The sequence below is a fragment of the Pantherophis guttatus genome, chromosome 6, assembly GCF_059756535.1.
Source record: "Pantherophis guttatus breed Tessera chromosome 6, ASM5975653v1, whole genome shotgun sequence".
NCBI lineage: Eukaryota > Metazoa > Chordata > Lepidosauria > Squamata > Colubridae > Pantherophis > Pantherophis guttatus.
This window is the reverse complement of record NC_142068.1, coordinates 80,299,533-80,316,452: the sequence shown is the minus strand read 5'-3', so window position 1 is coordinate 80,316,452 and position 16,920 is coordinate 80,299,533. Positions and strand designations below refer to the sequence as shown.

The following is a 16,920-nucleotide window of genomic DNA, read 5'->3' as shown; positions in this document are numbered from 1 at the left end:
CAGAAGTAGGGAAACAAGTTGTTTCCTGCCTCCGGAGGGCCTCTGGGGTTGGTGGGGAAGGCCTTCTCTCACGTGGCTCCAGAGCCTCTCTAGGAGTCTGGGGAGGGCGTAAACGGCCTCCTCCCACTCCCCCCTCCCGGGTCTCCAGAGGCCAGAAGTTTGCTGTGTATCTTTTTCAAGTTATCAAGAATTTTTTCAAGAAACATCCATTTTCTGCCTAGATCTCTAGAGGGCGCTAGAGAATAAGTATAGCTGCTGAATTCTTCAGTTCATTTTACTTAATCCTTCATGAACTGGAGACAGTTTACACATGGGAATATGTTTTTCTGTGGACTGCATGGGGTGGGATTTTGCATGCTGCCTGCATCCCGCGGATGGGGCTTCGCTTGCTTGAGGGGCCCGGTTTCTGGCATGCCGTGTACGGGTGCTGGTCCATGAACCGGGAGTTGCGGATCCCCCGGTTTAGGATCACTTTCGCAAGTGATCAATTAATACCATTTTCAAAGGTTCATTAAATTTACCTTAGTGAGAAAAGCAATAGCCAGAATATATATGGTCTTCTGCTCTCTTCATTATACTAAAAGCATTTCCAACATTATTTCCACATAAGGCAGTGAAAAGATCTGGAGCAGACTTCCTGCTATTTATTTCCCTGTGACATTGATAAATTTGGCCGCAACATGCTGAACCTTTTAATGTGGTGCATTTTAAATTTTTGCAAAGGAAAAAGATGCAAATTAGATGCACTGTGCTTCAGTAGGCTTCAAACCTGTTTTTCACCAGTCAATCATGATAGAAGTAAAATTGTACTGTATTCTGTTGTTCCAGTGATGTCATTGATACACAGAGAGAGAGAGAGAGAGAGAGAGAGAGAGAGAGAGAGAGAGAGAGAGAGAGAGAGAGAGAGAGAGAGAGATTTTAATCAGACACGTCTTGCTCTCTTCTTATCTTTTTCCTATCTGGAAATGATGAATCAATAAAAATGGAAATGGGAGTAAAAGGAATTACAGAATTCGACAACATCTGGACAACAAAAGTCCAATACTGTATGTGTCTGGAGTTTTGCAAGGATGTTACATCAACAAACATACCTTATTTGAAACAATAGGTGGACAAAACTGATCCCACTCAGTACATCTCAGCATTAAGTAGCTGTTAAATAACTGAAAGAATATCCTTTACAATGGACAGAAATATCTCAACTTAGTACAAAGAGAACACACACTCTCTTCTTTGAAAAATAGCTGGCTTTTCTCCGTTTGTTAAAACAAAAATATTTTTTTTTCAGCTGCTTTTCTCCTCTTTTTTTTTGTTTTCATTGGTAGTACAGAATTCCTGCAGATCTGAATGCTTTGGTTGCAGATATTAAGAAAATACATGCTGGCTGGAGAATTCTGGGAGGTAGAGTCCATACACCTTAAAATTGCTGCGACTGAACACACTTGTTTCTTCCCTTGCCTAAATGCTGCAGAGATCTTCCTTTAACAGATTAAGAGAGTTGGAAGGGATCTTGCAGGTCATTGAGTCCAACTCCTTGCCCAACCAGGAGACCCTACATCTGCCTAGGATCGAACTCACAACCTCCTGATTGTGAGGCAAGAGCTCCACCTCTAGGCCACAGCAGCTTTCACTGGTGAGCTTAAAGTTGATCTAAACAAATAATAAACATTGCTTCTTGGACAGATAAAAGCGAGAAACTATTGGTGAAGTATTTTAGGAAGAGAAAATAATCTGACCACATAACTAGAGCTGGCAGACAAACAATGAATTGCAGTATCTGTTGTGCTTCTCACTCTTTTATCAACGCTTCCCAGTTTTCCGTCTGCTATCTCCTTTCTGGCTATCATTAACCAAACATAGAGGCTCTTTTGTGTACTTAGAGAAGGGTGCGAGTTAAATGCACCAGAAAGCCTCTGGAGGGTCCTATTTCAGTTTGACTGCTATCATGTTACAATCCTTTTTTGTTATTATTTGCTACAAAAGCCTTTTGAACAATACCTACATTTTCTCAAATCACGGTGAGTTAAAGGGGTGCTGCTAATGTCAATTTTGAATACAAATGACTTTTTTTTAGGAATTACGCCAGGGGTGGGTTCTAATTTTTTTTACTACCGGTTCTGTGGGCGTGGCTTATTTTGTGGGTGTGGCTTGGAGGTCATGTGACTAGGTGGGCGTGGCTAGCTGGTCAGAGTCATTTCTGGAAGGTCCTCGCACTTATGACCCGACTCATTTGTTTGCTTTTAACACTGATCAGCTGTAGGACGGCCCTTTGAAGCCCCGCGGCAAGAGTTTAAACAGTTTTTTTCCCTCTAGTCATCAGCTGGGACTCAGGAGGCAGCAATAGATTGGGGGTGGGGCCAAATAAAAGGTAAGAATAACGTGGGTGGGTGGGGGTGTGGGAGGGCGGGGGGAGAACCGGTTCGGTGACGTCATATCGTCACCGCTACCGACTCGGCCAAACCGGACTGAACCGGGAGGAACCCACCACTGAATTACGCATGCATGAATATGTATCACTTCTTCATCTATGCAAATATTAAATAAAGCATTCAGTCTTAGGAATGCAAATATTGCTATTGCTCTTGGCAATAGCCTGTCATTAATTTAAAACCAGAGGTGGGTTTCAGCAGGTTCTGACCAGTTCTGGAGAACCGGTAGCAGAAATTTTGAGTAGTTCGGAGAACCAGTAGTAAAAATTCTGATTGGCCCCGCCCCCATCTATTCTCTGCCTCCCGAGTCCCAGCTGATTGGGAGGAAATGGGGATTTTGCAGTTACCTTCCCCTGGATTGTGGAGGGAATGGAGATTTTACAGTATCCTTCCCCTGGAGTGGGATGGGAATGGAGATTTTACAGTATTCTTTCCTTGCCACGCCCACCAAGCCATGCCATGCCACGCCCACCAAGCCACACCCACAGAACTGGTAGTAAAAAAATTTGAAGCCCACCACTGTTTAAAACACTTAAATGGTTCTGATTTGACATCTGACAGCTGTAGCTAGGGGGACCTTTGCACAGGTTCGCCTGGTGTACCAATTGCGACCCTACTTGGATCGGGAGGCTCTCCTCACAGTCACTCATGCCCTTGTCACCTTACGGTTAGATTATTGCAACGTGCTCTACATGGGGCTACTCTTGAAAAGTGTTCGGAGACTACAGTTGGTCCAGAACGCAGTCGTGCAAGCTGTCGTGGGTACACCCACATTACACCAATTCTCCGCAAGCTGCACTGGCTCCCTATTGGTCTCCAGTCACAATTCAAGGTGTTGGTTATTACCTTTAAAGCCCTACATGGCTCAGGGCCAGGTTATTTTTGAGACCGCCTTCTACCGCATAGCTCCCAGAGACTGGTAAGATCCCACAGAGTTGGTCCCCTCTGGGTCCCGTCAGCTAAACAACAGCTGGTGCAGAATTCAGGGATGCACACACTTCTGGGAGATCCTAGGGCTAAATGTATAACATTATTACTGCATGAGCTGCATTGGTTATCAATTTACTTCTGGATCCATCCAATTCAAGGATGCTACTTTCTAAGAATTTTGACATCTTTTTGGCAGACAAATCTCACCTCTGTTTCTAGAAAATTATAAGAATTATAGACATTTGAAAGGAAATTTCAATTTTTTTCAATTTAATTCAGTTTATATGCCGCCCCTCTCCGAAGACTCAGGGCGGCTCACAATACATTTAAAATCCTAATAAAAAAACATTTAAAAATTAAAAACATTAAAACATTAAAACTCATTCATACCATTCATGGCCGGATCTCGCCAGATCACAAGAGCGAGATCAACGGTCCCAGGCCTGCCGGAAAAGCCAGGTCTTCACCGTTTTTCGGAAGGCCAATAGGGTGGGGATGGTCTGGACCTCAGGAGGTAACTGGTTCCAGAGAGCTGGGGTAACCACAGAAATTTTTTTACTTCTGGTTCTGTGGATGTGGCTTGGTGGGAGTGGCTTGGTGGCATGGCAGGGGAAGGATACTGTAAAATCTCCATTCCCTCCCCACTCCAGGGGAAGGTTACTGCAAAATCCCCATTCCCTCCCAATCAGCTGGGACTCGGGAGGCAGAGAATAGATGGAGGCAGGGCCAGTCAGAGGTGAGATTAACCGGTTCTCCGAACTACTCAAAAATTTCCGCTATCGGTTCTCCAGAACTGGTCAGAACCTGCTGAATACCACCTCTGAAGTGGTTTCTAGAAGAGGAGCCTTTTCCACTGTGGTTCCATCCCTGTGGAACAGGGATATGGAACCTTTTGACTTTCTGGAAGGGTATTAAAACCTGGCTTTGCCAATTGGCCAGGAGCCCTGAGGGGGCGCTCACCACTGGAGGTGGGTGATGGGCAGGCGTGGGTTCTACTTACCTTTACTACTGGTTCGCAACGGGATCATGCAGCTTCTGCGCATGCTCATATTGCCGATGACGACATCCGGGGCGGTGGGCGGGGCCTCCTGCCAGTTTTACTACCAGTTCTTGCGAACCGGTCCGAACTGGGGGCAACCCAGCACTGGTGACGGGGTTCATTCCTATCCTACCTATCTCTTGGATCTCTTGGCTGAAGTTTTAGTACAGTTTTCAATAATATTTTAATTTCTGCAGCTTTAATATTCTATATTTCAATATTCTATTTACGTTTTACTTGTTTTATAACTGCAAGCCACCCAGAGTCACTTTATAGGGGAGATGGGTGGCATAAAAATTTAATCAATAAAACAAACAAATAAAGGTGGTTGGTGACCACCTTTAAAGTGCTCCATGGCTTAGGGCCGGGGTATTTACGAGACCGCCTTCTGCCACCAATAGCCTCCCACCGGCCAGTACGCTCACACAGAGAGGGCCTCCTCAGGGTGCCGTCCGCCAGACAGTGTCGGCTGGCAACCCCCAGGGGGAGAGCCTTCTCTGTGGCGGCGCCCGCCCTCTGGAACAACCTCCCCCCAGAGATAAGTACAATACCAGACCTCCGGGCTTTTCGTCGGGCCCTGAAAACTTATTTATTTCACCTAGCCGGGCTGGCTTGATCCCACTGTTTTGGTTAAATTTAAATGATTTTAATTGGGTTGTTTTAAATTGCGGCCAAAAAGATTTAATTATTTTTAAACTGTTTTTAAATTTTGTATGTTCTGTTTTATTCTGGCTGTTCACCGCCCTGAGTCCTGCTGGAGAAGAGCGGTATACAAATTAAAACAAACAAACAAATAAATAAATAAATTCTCCAAATGCTTCAGGGACTGCAGAGTTGGAATCTGAGATCTTGTAATTCCAGGCGATCTATTCTAGAAGACACTAGGTTGAGGAAGGCTGGAGTAAAGAGGTCCCTGAAAAAAGAGATATAGTTCCTGTTTTATTAGTAATGATCACATTTGGCTGACTTTATAGTGGCGCCATATGTTACCCAGGCAGGCTTGTTTTTTTGAGTGATGATGTGAATTAATCCTTGGACAGGTGCCAGTTTTTCCTGGTTTAGCTCTAGGGCCTTCAATCTCCACTTTTGTGCTGGTATCAAGCCTGAAAGTTTAATCTTTCATGGTGTCTGTAGTGTCTAACACATCCTTGCTCAAAGAACAGCAACAGTTTTGAAGAGGAGTCTGTGCAAAGGAGAAAAAAAAACCCACCACCACAAGCTACCTCCTGCTTATAGTTAGGTAATTTGACATTTGGGAGATGCATATGCTGGGTTCCCCTAAATGTTGCAAGTCTTAAATTTGCTTTCCCCAAAAGACCTTTGCAGACCTGCCAACTATCAGGGTGATGGCTGTCTCCTCGGGTGTCACATTTCTCAAAAGGACTCCTTGTCCTTCTCACTCATATCACCAAAATAGTTTTTCCCATGAGTGCCATTCCAGTTTGAACGGGCGTGATCTTTCTACCCACTGAAAGAACCCTTCAAGACTGCCGATAAACATCTCCTTATGGGAAATGTGACTAAAGTACTGAAATCTGTCTCGTGGTGGATTCTTACGTTTCCCCCTCCATCTACTCTGCTGCCTTTCAATAAAGTTATTGTATTTTTTTTTACAGGCATAGGCTAACAAACTGAGAGTATGTGTGAGCTTGCTGTCACTTTTTCAAATTGCTTATGATTCGTCAATAAATAATTCAATTATTGAATTATTAATTGAATTATTATTCAATAAATAATAATAATAATAATAATAATAATAATAATAATAATAATTCAATTTTAAAAATACAAATAAATGTGGGGCCTCTTTCTTTCACGTACACAGTTACTTTGACAATAATTTTACATCATATTTTATGCAGCTCATCAACATAAAGATCATCTCACTCCTGGAGCAGATGCAGAGGTGCTATTCAGCCGGTTCAGACCCCGAACCGGTAGCGGAAATTTTAACTGGTTCGCTGAACTGGCAAATACCACCTATGGCTGGCCACACCCCGACCCGCCTGGTTGCCCCACCCTCACGCTTTATTTCCTTTAAAATAAAGGATTTGTCACTTCCCCTTGGTTGGTTTTATCATGGTCTTTTCTCGAATCTGCAACAGTCAATGTTCTGCAGAGAATTGCCAAATTGGGAACTTATCCATCTTATCTGTGGAATGCCACTAAAGAAGGAGCACAGAGCACAGAGAAAGTGAGAGAGATTTTCTAATTGCATTGTGAAATTGGGTTAAAGAACTGTAGCGATGGCTACGTTAAGTTCTCTGATAAGAGGTAAAATTTAGGCGAGAATGACTAAGATGGGCAATGAAAAGGAGAGTTGGCTTCTAATTTTTGTTTCCCCCAAGGAATTGTTAGCAAAAGATCTATATCTACATTTAAATTTACAACTCAGAAATAAAAGCATTATACTTCAAATCTGGACATGCTCCCAGACAGAAAAATAGATTAAAAAATAAAAACTGAAGGCAACAGCTTGACTTTGTGATTACAGTACTGTTGACCACCTAAAATCCATCTTTGCAATAGCTCAGCTTCCTCTTCATGCTTACATTATAAAGACAGTAGAGCTTGTCATTTAACCGATGATCAGCAAGTGCATTTTTGAAAACAAAAGTATATGCATTTAAGGAGCTTTTAGAAGTGATTGTGAGCAGTAGCTTTGTCTGCCTGAAGCTTTGCCAGCTTTAATATTATGTTCTGTACAAAATGGGCTCATTTATAAGCTTGAGTGAAGCTGCCAAAGGTTTAAACCAGGTGTCCCCAAATTCTTCACTCTAGACCCCTTCATGAAAGTTCGTATTGTTAAATCCTAGAAAAACTGTATTATGCAATGGAAGGAGCCTGGTGATGCAGTGGACTAAACTACTGTTAAAGTAGTATTTAGCTGCCAGCTGCCTGCAATTACTGTGAGTTCAATTCTCACCAGGCTCAAGGTTGACTCAGCCTTCCATTCTTCCGAGGTAGGTAAAATGAGGACCCGGTTTGTGGGGGCAATAAGCTGACTTTGTATAAAATAGAACAGCACTTAGGGGCCCCTGAAAGTCCTATTAAGCAGGTATATACAAAAGTATGAAGGCTATTGCTTAAAAGCATTGTAAGCCGCCCTGAGTCTCCGGAGAAGGGTGGCATATAAATCAAACTAATAAATAAATAAATAAATAAATAAATAAATAAATAAATAAATAAATAAATAAATAAATAAATAAAAGGAAACACTGACATATGGAAAGGATACTCCCACTGTATCAGCTCTCGGAGGAGTGACCTCCAACTGGGTTCCAGGAAAAGAAGATTTACCAAAATCGATTGCAAGAGACCATGTACAGTAAGTTGTAATATCATTTGATAGAGCAGGTAGATCAATACCATTCATAATAAGGAAATGGGAGGCCTATTCAGACATAGGTTGCTGCTGAGGCTTTCAATTGATGTAAAAAGGTTGAAAGCCTGTGGTTAAATACTGGAATTTTCATATCATACTGGCTGGGGGATTCTGGGAGTTGAAGTCTACACATCTTAAACTTTTCCAGGATGAGAAATGCTGGTCTGCTGGATACAGAATAATGTTGTGCTTGAATGCTGCTTTAAAAATTCTATATTTATCAGACCATACAAACAGGAGTACAGTTGAGCCATTAGGAACGTCTAGTCTAGGGATTGCAAATAATCACAATTCTATATATAGTTACCTAACAACATTTATTTATCAATATTAACTATTCACAGCTGAAACGATGTACCTTTTTCATTTGTTGTATCTTCCCTCTTTTTAAAAGATAATTTCAATGTGTTTTTTTTTTCCTTTGGCAGTGTGTGCATTTTTATTTGTGTGTTTTTGTTTTTCTGTCACAATTTTAAGAGCAATAAAAGAACCATAGAATCATAGGGCTGAAAGGGACTTCAGAGGTTTCTAGTCCAATCCTCTGCCCAAGTAGAAAACCTTAGTGCAATGATGGTGATCCTTTTCGACACCGAGTGCCGAAAAGGTCGCGTGGGAACATCGTGCACGCACACACACGCTCATTGGGGCGGCACTCCGGAAAAGCCGAACTTCCAGGTTCTAGATGATCAGCAGACCAGCGCACATGTGCAGGCTGGTTTTCGGCACTGCCGCGCGCATGAATGGATTGCTTTTTGGAAAAGCCAAGCTGCCGGGTTCTGGCACACATGTGCACCCAACAATCAGCTGGCCTGTGTGCATGCGCACACTGGTTTTCAGCACTGCTGCACACGCGAAGGACAGCTGATCATCACGTGCACATGCGCACCAGAAACCCAGAAGACAAACAGGCAAAGCCATGTATGCCGGGCGACATGACTTCGTGTGCCACTTTGGGCACGTGTGCCATAAGTTCACCATCACGGCCTTAGTGCATCCTGGACAAATGGATGTCCAATCTCTTCTTAAAAAACCTCCAGTGATGAAGCATTCACAATGCCTGGAGGCAAGCTGTTCCACTGATTAATTGTTCTCACTAACAGGATTTTTCTCCCTTAATTCTAGCTTGGATCTTTCTTTGATCAGCTTCCATCCATTACTTCTTGTTTGTGTCCACAGGTGCTTTGGAGAATAAGTCAAGCCCCTCCTGCCTGTGACAGCCCCTCGAGTATCGGAAGACAGCTATCGTGTCACCCCAATCCAAGAATAAATCAAGTTTTAAAAAAGAAATCTATGATATTGAATCTAGAATTTTACTCAAGTTCAGCCAAAATACTGCAAGCAAGAAATGACCATCTAATCTAAGCTATATTTAAGCCCTAGAGTGTATTCCCATATTTAGTAAGTGCTCTAAGTGCTTTGTCACTCACTTGTATCTATGTGCGAACGTGCACATTGCCACATACTGTCAAAATCTTATGACCTTAAGAACCATAAATGCCTGAAGCCAGCGTTTATCTATGTTTCGGAAAGTAGGAGCCCTTTGGGCCAAATTACACCAGGATGGACAATCAGGGATTGGATGTCTTGATACTTTTGTTTTCCTTCATTTCTTAAAATCCATCTGCAAGGTTTCTGAGTTGGCCTAAAATTTGTGGCAATGAAGAGGGAGCTTTTAAATTCTTTTTTAGCGTGCTTTTCCCCCCAGAACTATTTTTTATTTTTTTTTATTTTATTTCAAATTTATATACCGCCCTTCTCCCTGAGGACTCAGGGCGGTGTACAGCCAGATAAAAACATATAATACAAACATTAAAAACAATTAAAAGAAATATCTCTGTTTGGCCCCAAATTTAAAAAGACAAAACCAATTAAAATTATTAAAAGAATTTGTTAAGCCAGCCCAGCTTGCTGAAATAAGAAAGTTTTAAGGGCGCGGCAGAAGGCACCGAAGGCTATGAAGCTATTTTGTTTCATGACAAAAAAAAAAAAGCATGTAGCTAAAAGCAGGGCCCAAGATAGGGGTGAAATGCTACTGGTTCGGACCGGTTCACCTGAACTGGTAGTACAAAAATGTTACCAGTTTGGACAAACTGGTATTTCCGATGATCAGCTGTACCGTGTGATTTATATTCGCTGGAAAGCAGGAAATTCTGCTTTCTAGTGAATCTAAATCGCACGGCACAACTGTCCCTCCCCCCCTCGCTGTTCTACTTACCTTAGAAAAGGCTTCTTAATCCTCCTTTTTCAGTGCTGTGCGGTAGTGCCTGCAGTGTGCATGCGTGCAAAGCGCGTTTTTGGCATGCACCGTGCATGCGCACACACAACGAACCGGTAGCGAAGTGAACCGGTAGCATTTCAGAGCATTTCACCACTGGCCCAAGACATCATTTAAAACAACGTTTTTCAAACTTGGCAACTTTGGGATAGCTACCGCATAGCTCCCAATGACCGGTAAGTTCCCACAGAGTTGGTCTCCTCCGGGTCCCGTCAGTTAAACAATGCCGGCTGGCGGGCCCGCGGGGGAGGGCCTTCTCTGTGGCTGCCCCAGCTCTCTGGAACCAGTCACCTCCTGGGGTAACTGGACTAGACCATCCCCACCCTACTGGTCTTCCGAAAAGTTGTGAAGACCTGGCTTTTCCAGCAGGCCTGGGGCCGCTGATCTCGCTTTGCGATCTGGCGAGATCCGGCCATGAATGGTGTGAATGCGTTCTAAGGTTTTTAATTTTTTTTAATCTTTTAAATGTTTTTAGAATGGTTTTTTTTAAATGTATTGTGAGCCGCCCTGAGTCTCCGGAGAGGGGCAGCATATAAAATAAATAAATAAATAAACAAACAAACAAACAAACAAACAAACAAACAAACAAATAAATAAATATGTGGGGACCAGCTCCCAGAATTCCCCAGCCCGCTTGATTTAAAATGAAAGAAGAAAACAGTTCCAAAGAAATCTTATTCCAAACCACTTCAGTGTTGTGCGGATACCCTTCGAATTAAAAGAATCAGTCATGGACGTTCACACTTCACTACATCATTCAAAGTTTGGTCCTGAAGTAACGTGTTTTACTTTTAGTCCCACCCTTCCTTCCTGCCCAAAGTCGACTGAATCCGCAGCTGGAAGAGGAAATCCTAAATACTCCATCTGAATGAGGCACTGTGGCTGAAAACACAAGACTTTCACCAAAGTATTTTTCAGAATATACTTTTCCACCAGATGTTTTCTGAGTGTATGGAAATCCAATATTCCTAAATAATCCCTACCTGCAATCATGGGGACTAATGCCCTGTACATTTGGAGTGCATCGGATCGAGGGGGAGGGGATAATTTTTTTTGTACAGATCTACTGTCAAAATGCCAAAAACTTGCTTATGTGCCTGTGGAGGAAAATAGCTTCAGCATAAAATATAGCGTGTGACCTGACCTGGAGAACATTCTGGCCAATAATGCAAGACTTTCTCTGGTTGACCTATTTAGTTATTTATAAACATCTATAGTTATTTGTATGCCCCTTTATAGTTATTTTGTATGCCCCTCTGTCCAGCTGACAGAGGTTTAGAATTCATTAAATCAGGGGTCTGCAACCTTAAACACTCAAAGAGTCATTTGGACCTGTTTCCCACAGAAAAGGAAACACGGGAGCCACAAAACCTGGGTGGGTGTGGCCAACTCGATGTCACTCACTTCCACCAGTCACATGACCCCCCCAGCCACACCTATCCAGCCGGTCATTAGGGCAGAGAACCGGTTGTTAAAAAACACAAAACCCTTTTGACATCACTCTCTCTCTCTCTCTCCCTCCCTCCCTCCCTCCCCCCTCTCTCTGTATCTCTCTATGTCTCTCTCTCTGCCCCAGCTGCTTCTCCATCCCCCGCCGTTGCCCTTACCTTCTCAGGCCAGGCGAGGAGTGACTGGGAGGGGAGGCTGATGGGCGGAGCCAGCCAGTGGTGGGTCACCCAACAGGGAGCCACAGCAGAGGACCCAAAAAGCCGCATGCGGCTCCGGAGCCACAGGTTGCTGACACCTGCATTAAACAATAAGATATATAATAATACAGGTAGACCTTGATTTATGACCATAGTTGGGATTGGAACTTGTGTCCCTAAGTGATGCGATCATTAAATTATTTATTTATTTATTTATTTATTTATTTATTTATTTATTTATTTATTTATTTATTTATTTATTACATTTCTATACCGCCCTTCTCCCGAAGGATTCAGGGCGGTGTACAGCCATGATAAAAATAATACCAACACAAAAATTAAAAACAATTTAAAATAATTTAAAGCATTGGCCGTATTTAAAACCCCTAGCTAAAACCCCTTTAAAACCATTAAAACCCACTTAAGTTAATTCATTCGGTCAAATAAGTTATCATGTGACTGTGCTCAATTTTACAAACTTTTTTTTAACCATGGTGGGTGTTACGAGAATTTGGCTTCCCCACTGACTTTGTTTCTTGGAAGCCATCCGAGAAAGTCGCAAATGGTGATCGCATGAACCTGGGATGCTGCAACCATTGTAAATACAAGTTTGTGGCAAAGTGCTGAATCCCAATCGCATGACTGGGTGGATTCTGTGATGGGTCTTAAATGCAAGGACTGGTTGCATGTAATTTTTTCCAGCATTGTTGTAACTTTGAATGATTGCTAAGTGAATAGTCGTAAGTCAAGGACTACCCGTAATATAAACTAATAAACACATTGATGGCCAAAGGCAAACCACTACTGAAATCAGCCCCACACCAAAAATGCCTCCACTGAATGCCTCTTCAGAAAAGAATGGTTTTACATCCTCGCTGAAGGTTAATAAGGAAGGGTCTATTTTAACAGTGGGGAGCCGTTTGCTGCAGAAAGAGGGGTCTGCAACTGAGAAGGTCTGGCTTCTCAGTCCGAACTAGAATAGAATAACAGAGAATAACTAGAATAAAATAACAGAGTCAGAAGGGACCTTGGAGGTCTTCTAGTCCAACCCACTGCTTAGGCAGGAAACCCTACACCACTTCAGACAAATGGTTATCCAACATCATCTTAAAAACTTCCAGTGTTGGAGCATTCACAACTTCTGGAGGCAAGTTATTTGCCACTGATTAACTGTTCTAACTGTCAGGAAATTTCTCCTTAGTTCTAAGCTTCTCTCCTTGATTAGTTTCCACCCATTGCTTCTTGTCCTGCCCTCAGGTGCTTTGGAGAATAGCTTGACTCCCTCTTCTTTGTGGCAGCCCCTGAGATATTGGAAGACTGCTATCATGTCTCCCCTAGTCCTTCTTTTCATTAAACTAGACATACCCAATTCCTGTTCTTCATATGTTTATTTTTTATTTATTTATTTATTTATTCAATTTATATACCTCCAGTCCCCTAATCATCTTTGTTGCTGTTCTCTGCACTCTTTCTAGAGTCTCAACATCTTTTTTACACCGTGGCAACCAAAACTGGATGCAGTATTCCAAGTGTGGCCTTATCAAGGCATTATAAAGTGATATTAACACTTCACGTGATCTTGATTCTATCCCTCTGTTTATGCAGCCTAGAACTGTGTTGGCTTTTTTGGCAGCTGCTGCACACTGCTGGCTCATATTTAAATGGTTGTCCACAAGGACTCCAAGATCCCTCTCACAGTTACTACTATTGAGCAAGGGACCACATATACTGTACCTGTGCATTTTGTTTTTCTTGCCTAAATGTAGAACCTTACTTTTTTTACCATGAATTTCATTTTTTTCATGTCTTGCATGGGGAAACCATAGCACAACCTCCTGGTTGACATGTATTCCATCTGGGGCAGCCATAAAGCTAACCAGGACCTGGGGCCTATAAAAACTTAGATGTGTATTGACAAAGAACAAAAGCAATATCATGAATAGAATAGAATTTTTTATTGGCCAAGTGTGATTAGACAAACAAGGAATTTGTCTTAGTGCATATGCTCTCAGCATACATAAAAGAAAAGGTACATTTGTCAAGAATCATAAGGTACAACACTTAATGATAGTCATAGGCAGTGGTGGGTTGCCCCCAGTTCGCACCGGTTCTATAGAACCGGTAGTAAAACTGGCGGGAGGCTTTGCCCACTGACCCTGATGTCATCAGAACGCTTCTGCGCATGCGCAGAAGAGCGTGTGTGCGTGCGAGTGAGGTGAGAGAGTCCGCGTGGCCCCGTTGCGAACCGGTAGTAAAGGTAAGTAGAACCCACCCCTGGTCATAGGGTACAAATAAGCAATCAGGAAACAATATCAATATAAATCATAAGAATACAAGCAACAATAAAGAGCCTGTAGTACAGTGGACTAAAGCACTGTTATTAACATCTGCTGCTTGCAATTACTGCAAGTTCAAATCTCACCAGGCTCAAGGTTGACTCAGCCTTCCATCCTTTCAAAGGTAGGTAAAATGAGGACCCAGATTGTGGGGGCAATAAGATGACTTTGTATAAATATACAAAAGTATGAAGGCTATTGCTTAACACATTGTAAGCCGCCCTGAGTCTCCGGAGAAGGGCGGCATATAAATTAAAGCAAAAAAACAAAACAAAACAAAAATATATTTTTCCAGGCAATAATAGTAGTATTTTTAATTGACATTTTCATCTCAGACACACTGCTACAGATAGAAGTATTTACAGCGAGAGGGATTTTTAAAAAGTCAGTACGGCAGTCACAGAAGCATGACTGAATCTCCTTTTACAGATTCTACAGATTAACAGAGTTGGAAGGGACCTTGTAGGTCATCTAGTCTAACCCCCCTCCCAAGCAGGAGACCCTACGCCATTTCTGTCAGATGGCAGTCCAGTCTTTTCTTAAAAGCCTCCAGTGATGAAGTTCCCACAACTTTTGAAGGCAACTTCTGGTTGATTGTTCTCACTGTCAGAAAATTTCTCCTTATTTCCAGGTTGAATCTCTCCTTGTTCAGTTTCCATCCATTATTTCCTGTCTGGCCTTCAGGTGCTTTGGAAAATAGCTTGACCCCCTTCCTTTCTGTGGCAGCCCCTCAAATATTGGAACACTGCTGCACAAGTCACATGTTTTATATCTGAGATGTGTGTAAAAAAGGGAGGGGTTTTGATTGCACAATTGTGGCTGCCATCTTGCCCTTTTTCATCTCCCAGTGGATGATCTGGCAGTAAAGACTTGTTTTAGTTTTACTTCTATGCCCTCCTTGTTTTACTGCCTGGAGAAGTCTGTTAATTTTATGTTTGGTAGCAATCCATCATTGTTAATGCAGAAAATGAATCCGATCATTTGGTCACCATAATCTGCTCTCTTCTGCGGTATATACAAATGCATTACAGTAGCCATCTTTTGCTATCATTCTGTGCGTTTCATTTTCTTGCCAATAAAATTCACTCTGAATACTTTAGGAGTATTTCCAGACAGGTTTATCTGGCGATACGGTAAAAGAACGAGATGGACGGCTCCTATGCCTTTTCCTTCTTAATGCATTTTCTGTGGAAAGAAAAAAAGGGGAAAAAATGTGGCGGGAAAACATAGGAAGGATATACAGAAGCTGAAGTTATTAGATATAACTTCCTCCTAAAATTTGGGTGAAAAAATACAGACCCATAAAAGTTTTACATGGACGCGGTCATAAGACTCATATGCTACTGGCGCCCCAAACTATCTTTAATGAAATTTAGAAATCAGCTGAAAAGTGGGATAGGTTTCCTGACATAAATACAGAATTTAAGCATATTGTTTTAGAGGATGCTTAATTTTTCTGCTTATGGCAGAGAGGAATAATGAAGGATTCAGAGAAAATACACCAGGTTTCAGAGAAAGGCATACTGATGATCGGGGGAATAAAACAAAAATCTGTGAAAAGGATCTGGATGATGAGATAAGCATGTTTCGCCTGGGGAAAAGATCACTGATCAGGGACAAGATAATATATTTCAAATATCTTAAAGTCTGAATTCAGTGGAAGAATGTCAAGACACGTTCTCTCTCATTCCAGAATGTGGGGTATGGAATATAGTACCAGAAATTTATTTATTTATTTAACAGAATAACGGAGATGGAAGGGACCTTGGAGGTCTTCTAGTCCAACCCCCTGCTTAGGCAGGAAACCTATAAGGCTTCCTGCTCCAGCAGGGGGTTGGACTAGAAGACCTCTAAGGTACCTTCCAACCCTGTTATTCTATATTGTAAGGAATATTTCCTGTCCGTTACTGGTTATCTCTGCTGCCTTGCCCTCCCTCCTGGATTACACAAAGCCTTTAAATTTTAGCCGGAGGCTAATGGAGTCTCTGGTGTGGTTTGTTATTGTTATGATTGTTTTAGTCCAGGCTGCCTGTGGTAGTTAATGTTTTAAACGTTTTTTATATTGTTTTGTATTTTGTAAGCTTCCCAGAATCCAGAATGGGTGACTATAATAAATTTAAATACAACTCGACAATGTGTAACCCATTGGATCATCCTTTCAGAGAGATTTTCTTACCAGATTCCTGAATGCCTTCAGCAACAACAGCTTCTAATATACTGCCTTCACTGGAAAAATTGAGGATATATTCAGAGATGTAATAGCTCATCTAGATCTGGATAACACAGTCAAGCATCAGCACAGATAATGTTTTATGACATTTTGTATTACATCATAAATGCCTGATGGTAATTTTTATGTCATAAAACCTTTCATAAAATTTGCATTTTTTTCATTCCACAGGAGTTCTAGGTTTCGGATTTTGGGTGTGTTCTGCGTTAGTCTGTTTAACGTACCTTGGTCAAAAATGATTGCCCTATGATACATGTTTCACCTTATTAAAGGTTACAGACGTGAGTTTTAGTAGATAATCTTTTTAAATGTTTTTATGTCATCATTGACATATTTATTTTGAGAGTGTGAGCCATTCAGAGTTTAGCTTAACATAGGCAGCCATGTAAATGTTTAAATAAATAAATAACAAAACAACACAGGAGAAATTTGGAGTGGGGATGTGAATCTAAAAAGAAAAAGAGATGTAAGGAGTTCATTTCCCCCCCCTCTTCCGATTTCCCTACATTTGCAGTTAAAATCAAGCCAGAATGCAAGAGACCTCTAGTATTAGCTCTCCCATTACACAACTTCTTGTGCTTTTATAGTTATAACTTTTTGAAGTTATAACCTTGTGCTAGGCCAGTGATGGTTAACCTTTTTGGCACCGA

At 41.8% G+C, this 16,920-nt stretch overlaps 2 long non-coding RNA genes across 2 annotated transcripts; both read right to left on the bottom strand.

Moving 5' to 3' along the window:
• Window positions 1-664: 664 nt before the first annotated feature.
• LOC148113174 (uncharacterized) lies at window positions 665-3,441 on the bottom strand. Its single transcript, XR_015728530.1, has 2 exons — window positions 3,276-3,441; window positions 665-816 (listed from the first exon to the last, which is right to left on the bottom strand). It is a non-coding gene; the product is annotated as an uncharacterized LOC148113174 (long non-coding RNA).
• Window positions 3,442-13,644: 10,203 nt separating this feature from the next.
• Window positions 13,645-16,309, bottom strand: LOC148113173 (uncharacterized). The gene is made up of 2 exons (XR_015728529.1): window positions 16,217-16,309; window positions 13,645-15,225 (listed from the first exon to the last, which is right to left on the bottom strand). It is a non-coding gene; the product is annotated as an uncharacterized LOC148113173 (long non-coding RNA).
• Window positions 16,310-16,920: the final 611 nt, after the last annotated feature.